This window comes from Pinus tabuliformis, chromosome 6, assembly GCF_031772625.1.
Source record: "Pinus tabuliformis cultivar Carrire ecotype Pingquan chromosome 6, CPIR1, whole genome shotgun sequence".
In the NCBI taxonomy this organism is placed as follows: Eukaryota; Viridiplantae; Streptophyta; class Pinopsida; order Pinales; family Pinaceae; genus Pinus; species Pinus tabuliformis.
In genome coordinates this window covers 890538372-890547736 of record NC_142292.1, presented here as the reverse complement: position 1 = coordinate 890547736, position 9365 = coordinate 890538372, and the positions used below count along the sequence as shown (strand labels likewise).

Sequence of the window (9365 nt, the reverse complement as noted above, 5' to 3'; positions counted from 1 at the left end):
TGCCACCATTCTTGATCATCATCTAATCTCTAATTTTCTCATTGTGACCTAATTTCATCTCTGTTGTTGGAATTCATGTCATCCAACTCACCTTTTCTTTCATTTGAGTTTTGTGGTATTGCAAGAAGTACATGATCTTGTGTTGTAACCTCGCCCTCTTTTTTCCACAAGAAAGACAACGTCAATTGCCATTATTTTTTTCTTGAAGGAATGGTGGTGGAATTAAGGGTGGAAATATCTCATGGTCAACCAATTCCTCTTTCGTATAACATCTTCCCACCATCTTACGTTTTCCTGAATCAGTTTCTTAATTAAAAGGGATTCTTCCCGGAGTTGGAGCTTTGTAGTAAGTGCAAGAGGAATACCCTGTCTGAAGCTCTGTAGTAAATGCCAGAGGAATACCTTATCTGGAGCTTTGTATTAAATGAAAAAGGTACACTTCCATTTTGTTTTGCAAATGGGACAAATCAGGTTGTTGTGCTTTACATTTGAAGTAATACATAGAAATGGATTGTGTGAGAACATTCCGCTACTAATATTGAATGATGTGAAAATAAGAATAGAACAATGATAAGAAACTGATGTGAACGCAACAATCTAATTTTAACATGGATCAATCAAATTTTGACCTCTATGTAAATGTCATAAAACCCACTAAGGTTGAATATTAGGGTTTGTGTAAATTCAAAAAACCAAACCACTTTCACTTTAAGACCATTGTTGTGAAAATAAAAATAAAACAATGATCATAAATGTATGTGAATGTAATAATCCTATTTTAACATGGATCAATAAAATTTAACATCTATGTGTATGTCATAAAATCTCGAGGTTAAATATTGGTCTGTGTAAATTAAAAAAATGAAGTGATAAATTTCACTTGAAAGAAATCCACTGCTAAGAAATTAGCCCATTGGTTTCCTGCAACCTGGTGACACATGCTCAGAATGTTTAAGAGTGCATCGAAATTTTCTATGTAGGCTTTGGGTACATTGGGTTGATCTGGGAATAAATTCTCGAGAACCAGCAACTAGGCTTTTGAGATTAGATTCTTCGATTCCGCATGATTAGTGCTAGATCCTGCTACCAAACCAACATCCCCATCTACCAAAATAGTTTCTCATCAATCCCTCCCTATACATCATTAAAGGCATGGGATAGGTTTTGTAAAACTTACATTGATTTTCCACCACATAGTTCCACTGATAAGAAATTCCCTCTAAGGCCTCTTTGGAAGCTATTGAGGTGAATACTATAAGGCGATAGTTTTTCACGACCATGTCACTCATAGTGGGCCAATCACTGCCATATTTGGGCATGGCAGACACTGGGTACTAGTACTTCATCAAATCAACTTCAGTGAAGACTTTGGTCAAACCTTTGGTAGCTTTGACATAGTCCTCAATGAATATGGTGATGATTTCAGAGGGATTGGCTGCCAGAAATTCCTGAATCTCCTTCAATGTATTCACAACTGACATTTGTAACACAACCATATTCCAAATAAACAAAATATTTAAATATTGGTTTAGTTAAATTTAAACAGGGTTGAAAAAATCTATAATCAATTGTAATCTATCAATGTATTTAATGCTTGACATGGCTAGGTTCAAATCTCTTAAATGAAATAGACCTCAATATGAGTAAGACTGGTTTAACTTTACATCCAAGGCTTTAGTTTCACATCTGTTACCATCAATATTATTGAGCATTTGGGTAAATTCAAATCTCTTAAATAATGTGGACCTGAAGGTATGGTGCATTGATTTACAGCAAAAAAAAACACCCTAATAGCCTGAATAGCACTTTGAATGTGGAAAATTATGCTTGAATGTATTTAATTTAAACAAAAAAAAATTATAGCGGCTAATCAAGGGACTTGGGATTTTAACCTACAAAATTTGTGAAATTGTAGCAATTTCCTCCGAAGGAATGATAGAGCCAAACATCATTCTCATAATCATACATGTCCAACATTAGCCCTCTAGCACCATTTTGCAAAACAAATCCCCAAATTAAATACCCTAATTGCTTGAAGTCTCGGCTAAATTCCCAATGATTCAAATACCCTAATTGCCATGAAATATTTTACAGGCCATACATACATTTAACTGATCTCTAACACTAACTTCTTGGTTATTGTAAGTGAATCTTTGGACACCCATCTATGATTCTTCTTCGACAATTTCATAAGAATTGTGGGTCATCAGCCATGAGTATTTATTGAAAGGTAGGTTGCCCACCTAAACAAAAATAAAAGAAAATGTCAATGATTTGCAGAGAAATTAAATGAAAATCAATCAGAATCTTTCAAAGTTGAGAATGATGCCTTTAAAGTTGGATTTGTAGTATTAGTCCTGGTGCATCTGTAACTTGAGTCACCCACTAAACTACACAATATGCATTGAAGACCCATGACACAATCACTGTCCTTTGTACAAATATCATGGACCTGTTGGGAAAAAAAGGAGAAATGAATGAGAATACCCTCTTATTTCCTTGATTGATTCTAAGATTATTACAACAAAAATAATAGATGTGGGCTATGTGATTTGATCCCATGGCCTGGAAACTCCATTGGAACGAGATGCTCCTACGCCACTCATCGAAAAGAGCACAATTGTAGCCATGAATTAGACAATGTATCGTCTACAAACACATTGCACATGTACTTCTGGAAATTCTAATACTAGTCCTCAAGATGCTTAATCTAGAGCGGGGAGACGACAAAACCAAACCTTTAGTCAAGGGAACATTTTCAATATTCCTCACCCTTGGGCTCGCACTAGTGCTGCATTGCAACTGTGGGCTGCACTGAGACTGAGAACACATCCTGGGACTCGAACTCGAGACAACCGATGAAAGAGAAGACTGAACTCGGAGATCGAAGATGAAATCCGGGAGTTGTGAGATCCTGCCATGTGGTAAAAATTGATTTGATAGAGGAGGAAGAAGATCCAATCATCTAATTGGCCAAATTTGCCTAGCCAAAGTCTGTACAAGGACACCTTTGATGTAATTATAGTTTTAGAATGTTGTATGTATATTGGAATTGTTTTAAAATCAAATTATCTTTAACTTATTACTTTTATGTATTTTTTAATATAATTTTCAAAATGTTATATTTTAGTTTTATAATTAATTAAAAAATTAATATAATTAACATATTCTAATTTTATATTTAATTAAAAATGATTAATGAACAATGAAAATATAATATAAAAGAAAGAATTTGATATGATTAAATTTCATGTGGTTTGAATATCTATTTTCAAAACCTAAAAATATAATTATCCCCTATCCACTCATGGAATCTTTGTGCAAACTTCCCAAAAGAATCAATAGACAAGTTGTCTCTAATCGTATCAGTAGAGATCAAAGGGAAAAAAGAAGAATTAATGTCCGAGAAATATTGCCAGGAAAAGCTGTCACATTCTTCAGAGTCAAATACCCCCACGAAACTAAGATCCCAACAAATCGTTGTCTTTATATAAGATATTGTGAATGGTAAGTGAAATAGTAGCCTCAGTATAGATGTAAGATAGTAGTAGCCTACAAGATGACAACCTTAGGGTGCACATCAAAGTCAATTTTGCAAGTGTTAGATAATATTGTCTTAAATTGATATGTGTTTTTCTTAATTGTTAATTGTCTTAAGTGGGGGACGTTCTTAATTTCCATTGTCTTAAATATAAAGTTGTCTTAAAATATTTTTGTCTCAAACTGTTTTTGTCTTAAATATAAAGTTTTGTCTTAAAATATTTTTGTCTCAAACTGCTTTTGTCTTAAATATAGTTTTTTGTCTTAAAATATTTTTGTGTTAAATTGTTTTTGTCTTAAATATAAAATTTCGTCTCAAAATATTTTTGTCTCAAACCATGTTTGTCTTAAATATAAGGTTTTGTCTTAAATTTTATATTTAAGACAATTCAATTCATATTAAATTTTAATGTAAATAACTAAAATAAAAAATGACTTTTTAAGGCAAAAGATTTATTTTGTCTTAAAAAAGTTCTTAAAAATACCACTGGTGTAGTAGTGTCGTCTATGCTCAAGAGGAAGGAATAAACTTTGAAGAAACGTTTTCACCTGTAGGTAGAATTGAAGTCATAGGAATGCTTCTTGCTTTTTCAAGTTGTCATAACTTTAAAGTATATCAAATGGATGTTAAATCTTCATTCTTAAATGGGGATCTAGAAGAAGAAGTCTATACTGAAAAACTTGGAGGGTTCATTCTTGGTAATGATAAAATATCTTAAGTGCAAACTTAAAAAGGCATTGTATGGGTTAAAACAAGCTCCTCGTGCATGGTACTATCATCTTGACATGTACCTTCAGCAACAAGGCTTCAAAAAGGGATCTGCAGATAACAACCTATATATCAAAATTGATAAAGTTAAACTTTTGATAGTTGTTGTTTATGTAGATGAAATCATACCTGGAAATAATGTAGAATCTATGAGTCAATGATTTGCTTTAGTTGCAACAAGAACTTGAAATGTCTCTACTTGGTGAACTAACATACTTTCTTGGTCTTCAAGTTCAACAAACTGAGAATGGTATCTTTCTTTCTCAAACCAAGTACGTCAAATAGATTTTGAAGAAATATGGAATGGAAGACAATAAGTCGGTATGCACACTAATGGTAACATGATGCAATCTTTGTCAAAATGATGGTTCTCCTTCAATCAATCAACCAGAATATAGATCTATGATTGGTAGCTTGCTCTACCTTACAAGTACAAGACCAAACATTATGCATGCAGCTGGAATTATTGGACGATTGCAAGAAAATCCTAAGGAAACTCATCTCTATGGAGTTAAGAGAATATTCAAGTATCTACAAGGAACTCAATATTTTGGTCTATGGTACCCAAAATACGTAGATTTTTCACTTCATGCTTACACAGATGTAGATTGGGTAGGTAATATTGATGATCACAAGAGTACTAGTTGAGGAGAATTTTATTTGGGAGCCGCTTAGTTTCATGGTTTAGCAAGAAATAAGTCTTCATCGCTTTCTCTACTGCTGACGCATCATATGTTGTTGTTGCATCTTACTGTACTCAAATTCTATGGATGATCCAAACATTGCAAGACATTCAAGTCACTGGTCCTCAATCTGTACCTATTCTCTATGACAATACTAGTGCCATAAGTATCTCTAAGAATCCTGTCATGCACTCAAAAACCAAGCACACTCTAATCAAATACCATTTTATAAGAGAATAATTACTTGAACAAAAGGTCAAACTAGAGTATTTTCCTTCAAACGAACAAGTTGCAGATATATTTACAAAGCCACTTCCATGTGATTCCTTCCAATATCTTAGAAAAAAATTACGAATGATTCCTGCTTCATCACTTTGTTGACAAACATGACATGTTTAGGAGGAGTTGTGACTATAAATTACTACAATTTACTTTCTGTACATGCATTATGTGAAGGACAATAATGAATGTATGTGGTTTCTGAGTTAAATAGGTGCATATACATCTGAGTTATTGATAGAAATGGCTGAAATTTAGGGGAGCCTCCTATATGCATTCACCATTTCATATGTGGTCTTCTGTTTATGACATCAATTTGTTGAAATCTATTTATTTAGGGGGAGAAACTATTATAACTCTAAAGTTCCTTATTGGCATTATGGTTTCATAAGCATGTCTTGTCGCATATCTTTGTTAATGTATGGATATTTCTTCTGTTACTATTCGAGATTTATATGTTTTTATTTTGTCACTAGTTATCAATGATGCATGAATTCCAAATTTATCTATTGACATACTTGATGAGGAGGATGTGTTTAATGCTCCATTTCCCTATCTTTGAGGATGATTTTCATGTTGCTTCTATGATGTTTCCATCAAATGTTCATGTTGTAGGTTCCTATATGGTATATGGTGGTTTCTGATGACTATCATGATCTTACAACCTCATTGTTAAGGCCCTAGTTTTTCTTTTATATGTCTTGTTTGTCCCTTGATGTAAAGGTCATGTAAAGACCCATGTTGTAAATCATTGTAAAATTCAGTTATGTATGGGCTGTTGGGATCAAGTCATGTTATATATGAAATCCCATTATTTTGGGCAATTGATGTAATGTTGGGTCAAATATGTAACCCCAATGTGTTGGGTGATTGATGTAATCATCAGTTATTGGTCAGATAAGAAAAGTCACATTTTGTTGAGTCATAAGTCTTGCGCTTTTATTGTATGTCCTTAGAGGTTCCAGCATATGCTCAGGGGGAGCATTGTTAGTATGTGATTTTCATACTCATCTAATTAGACATACAACAATCCTCTCTACAAAGGGGGAGAGAAGCCTTAATTCAACATTAGTCAGCTGTTTTTCCTTGATGTCAAAGGGGGAGATCTTGGTGTTTGGATAAGAATGCTTGGAGAATCTTAGTCAAAAGCCTTTGTATTTGCAAGTGATTACAGGTGGTGACCAAACATCAAAGTGGTTGCCATCAAGTCCAAAGGGGGAGATTGTTGGCATTATGGCTAATGTGTTGTCCTTGATGGCAACCTACTTGATAAATATTGTTGGACACCCAATCCACTAATGGTTGGTGTGGAATGTGAAAAATCATTGGAGTCCAAGAGACCACTTGGTATATGAAGACCAAGGGTCACATGAATGTAATAAAAAATGTACATCTTTGTTAATAGAAACGCATTCATGTTTATCCTATTTGGTTGTCTTCTCCATGTGTGTCTTTAACATGGTATCAAAGAAAGTATGTTCCTAAACTGCTCAATCTGGTTTGAGCAATTGTTTATGCCCTCTTTTTTCCTTTCAATTATGCCCTATTATCTCTATCTTGTGTGTCAAAACTTGATCATTCTCATTGTGAACCTATCTATATGGATCCTAACGCTCTACTAAATTTGTTGTTTGTCAGAAACCCCAACCCTATGTTGACAATATCGGCACTCTTGGCCTCGGGAAAAAAAAATCCCTTTCCCCTAGATCGGTATTAAAAGGCTCTGTACTCGCGTGTGTGGAAGGAATACATATCTGCATTTCCCATTCCTTGCATGAATAAAGAAGGAATGAAACCAACCGAGATCACGTTTAATTGCAATTTTCTTCTTCTAATGGTTGGTGACGAATTCGTATCAGGCAACCAATGAGAATTGCGGGTGTGCCTCTTATCTAAGATCATTTGGCTTGGTCAGAACTTGCAAAAGGGATTACGCTGGTTTTCAATATGTTTCTATTGATTATCGCATGCCTGTCTACTTTTCTCCTTCACCACAATATCCGCACTGTTTTCATTTTATCTCGCATCTACAATTTCTCCATGTGTTTCTCTGTTTCCCGAGATCTGTCCATTGGTTAGTATGTTGGTCTTCCTTGAAGATCCTTACGCTAAGCACTTGTCCCGTAAACAATTTTTTTATTTGTGTGTCATTCTATAATAACGTTTCTCTCTTTCCTGACTATTGCACCATGTACCTCTAACCAACAAGAATTGTAAATGATGTCTCTAAAAGAAGGGACCATAAAATATCGGATAGGCTAAAGAACATGAGGAACTGGAGTTTTGAAATCCAGGCACATACCGGTGGTAGTAAGCATTATTAGTTAGAGATAAAGTAGAAGCCCAAATGACACAGATATAGAGATGCCTTATTCCGTCTAGAAAACATATGCATGGAAACTACGCGTAGAATAGAGATCCATGGGAGAGACGACAAAATACGATTTTATAGCAGAGCAGATGTGATTTGCAGAAGGGTAGTTTCCCTAGAAACAAAGTGAATTTTGGAGAGAGGAGACAATACAAAGAATTTTGACCAAAGGCTATACAATGTTGAGCCAACCAGAAGCATAGGAAAAGGCATGGACTCTCCTTCAAATATTTTTGAAATATTCACATTAGAATCTAGAGAGACTTTTCGAACCCCAAAAGACATTACATCAGTGTGACAGTGAGTTCTTGTATACGTTCTTGAATTCTCATACCTGTATAATTGAACTTGGTGAAATATATATGTTTGTTCGTCTATATTCAGTTCACATGCATAGTTGGTAGATTAGAATACAAAACTTCTAACATCATATTGAATTGAATGCTAGAGTGTTGAATTCCAAATGTGTGAGTTAGTGGGTTTGGAGTAGTTCGTGCACTAGTTCATATGACTTATATGTTTCGTATGAGTTATTATATTATTCTCTGTGCGTTTGTCTCATGTTGAAGCATATGGGGGAATGCTACCTACGATGAAATCTATTCATGTGGATAATTCTATGGAATAGAGAACCTTATGTGTTGAAAGTATTGAATGATAAAAGTAATGTTCATATATATGCTATCTGCGTTGAAGTAGATGCTACAGTCCTTGAGTTAATTCTGAATGGTGCTTTCAATGAGAGTGTAACTCCTACAAGTCATGATTGTGTGTTATACTTACTCTTCTCCCTGGTACTATTCATTGGTAACTCTTGCAATTCACTCAAGTATTACATTGAAGCAGTACCTTATTTGAACTGGTTCATGTGTGTTGAAATGTCTTCATGGCTACCATATCAAATGCACTGAAGATCATTGCTTAAGAATGAGTGTTATTGTCAATGAAATCTTTGTGCCTTGTGCATTGAAGTAGGCCAGTTTTGTTTATAATTCTAGTGTTGATAGAGATCAAACATTATTTTTTTGAGTTATTTTGAAGACAATTGTAGACTGTTGTATGATTTCTCCCTTCAGCCAAGACTTGGTGCAGATTGGAACTGGAGCAAGTTCTAATTTAAGTTAAATAGGTGCATTTACAGAGTTTGATTTCTTAATAAAATGGATAAACATTATGGATTATGAGAGTTACTAAATACTCGAATACATTCTAGTGTGGACAATAAAATTATGATTGACAAATTCATTTTCACAGACATTCAAACTTGTTTGCAAAATGCAAGAGAAAATATAGAGTTTTTGCAGTTGGAGTCTCAACTTCAAAAAGAAAAATTACAATAGTGGAGTCATCATTTTGAACTTGTTTATGTTCAAAACATTGAGACAGGCTCCCATCAACAACAAGAATATAAAGTTGAGGTTGATTCACATTCAATGCCTATTTCAAGAGCATATTTTCTTATATAAGCAAAAATTTAGCCTGCACCTCCCAAGCCAATCATCTGACCTTGATAAGAGCTTGTCCATAACAAGCACAAAACTGGTCTTGGATATGATAAGGAGGCGTCCTTTTATATCCCATGCTAGTGTCGATATCTTCATCCCTCCGTCAGAGATCAAATCCTCTTGTTGCATTGCATATTAGGTGTCCCACTCAGTCAGCTGCATTCCATTAGGCACATGGATCATCTGACGGTAGTGGCTTTCCTACAGTTTCCCTCATG

General features: G+C 34.5%; 1 pseudogene; it reads right to left on the bottom strand.

The window, feature by feature from the left end:
• Positions 1–853: 853 nt before the first annotated feature.
• LOC149261781 (PI-PLC X domain-containing protein At5g67130-like) lies at positions 854–2832 on the bottom strand (annotated as a pseudogene).
• Positions 2833–9365: the final 6533 nt, after the last annotated feature.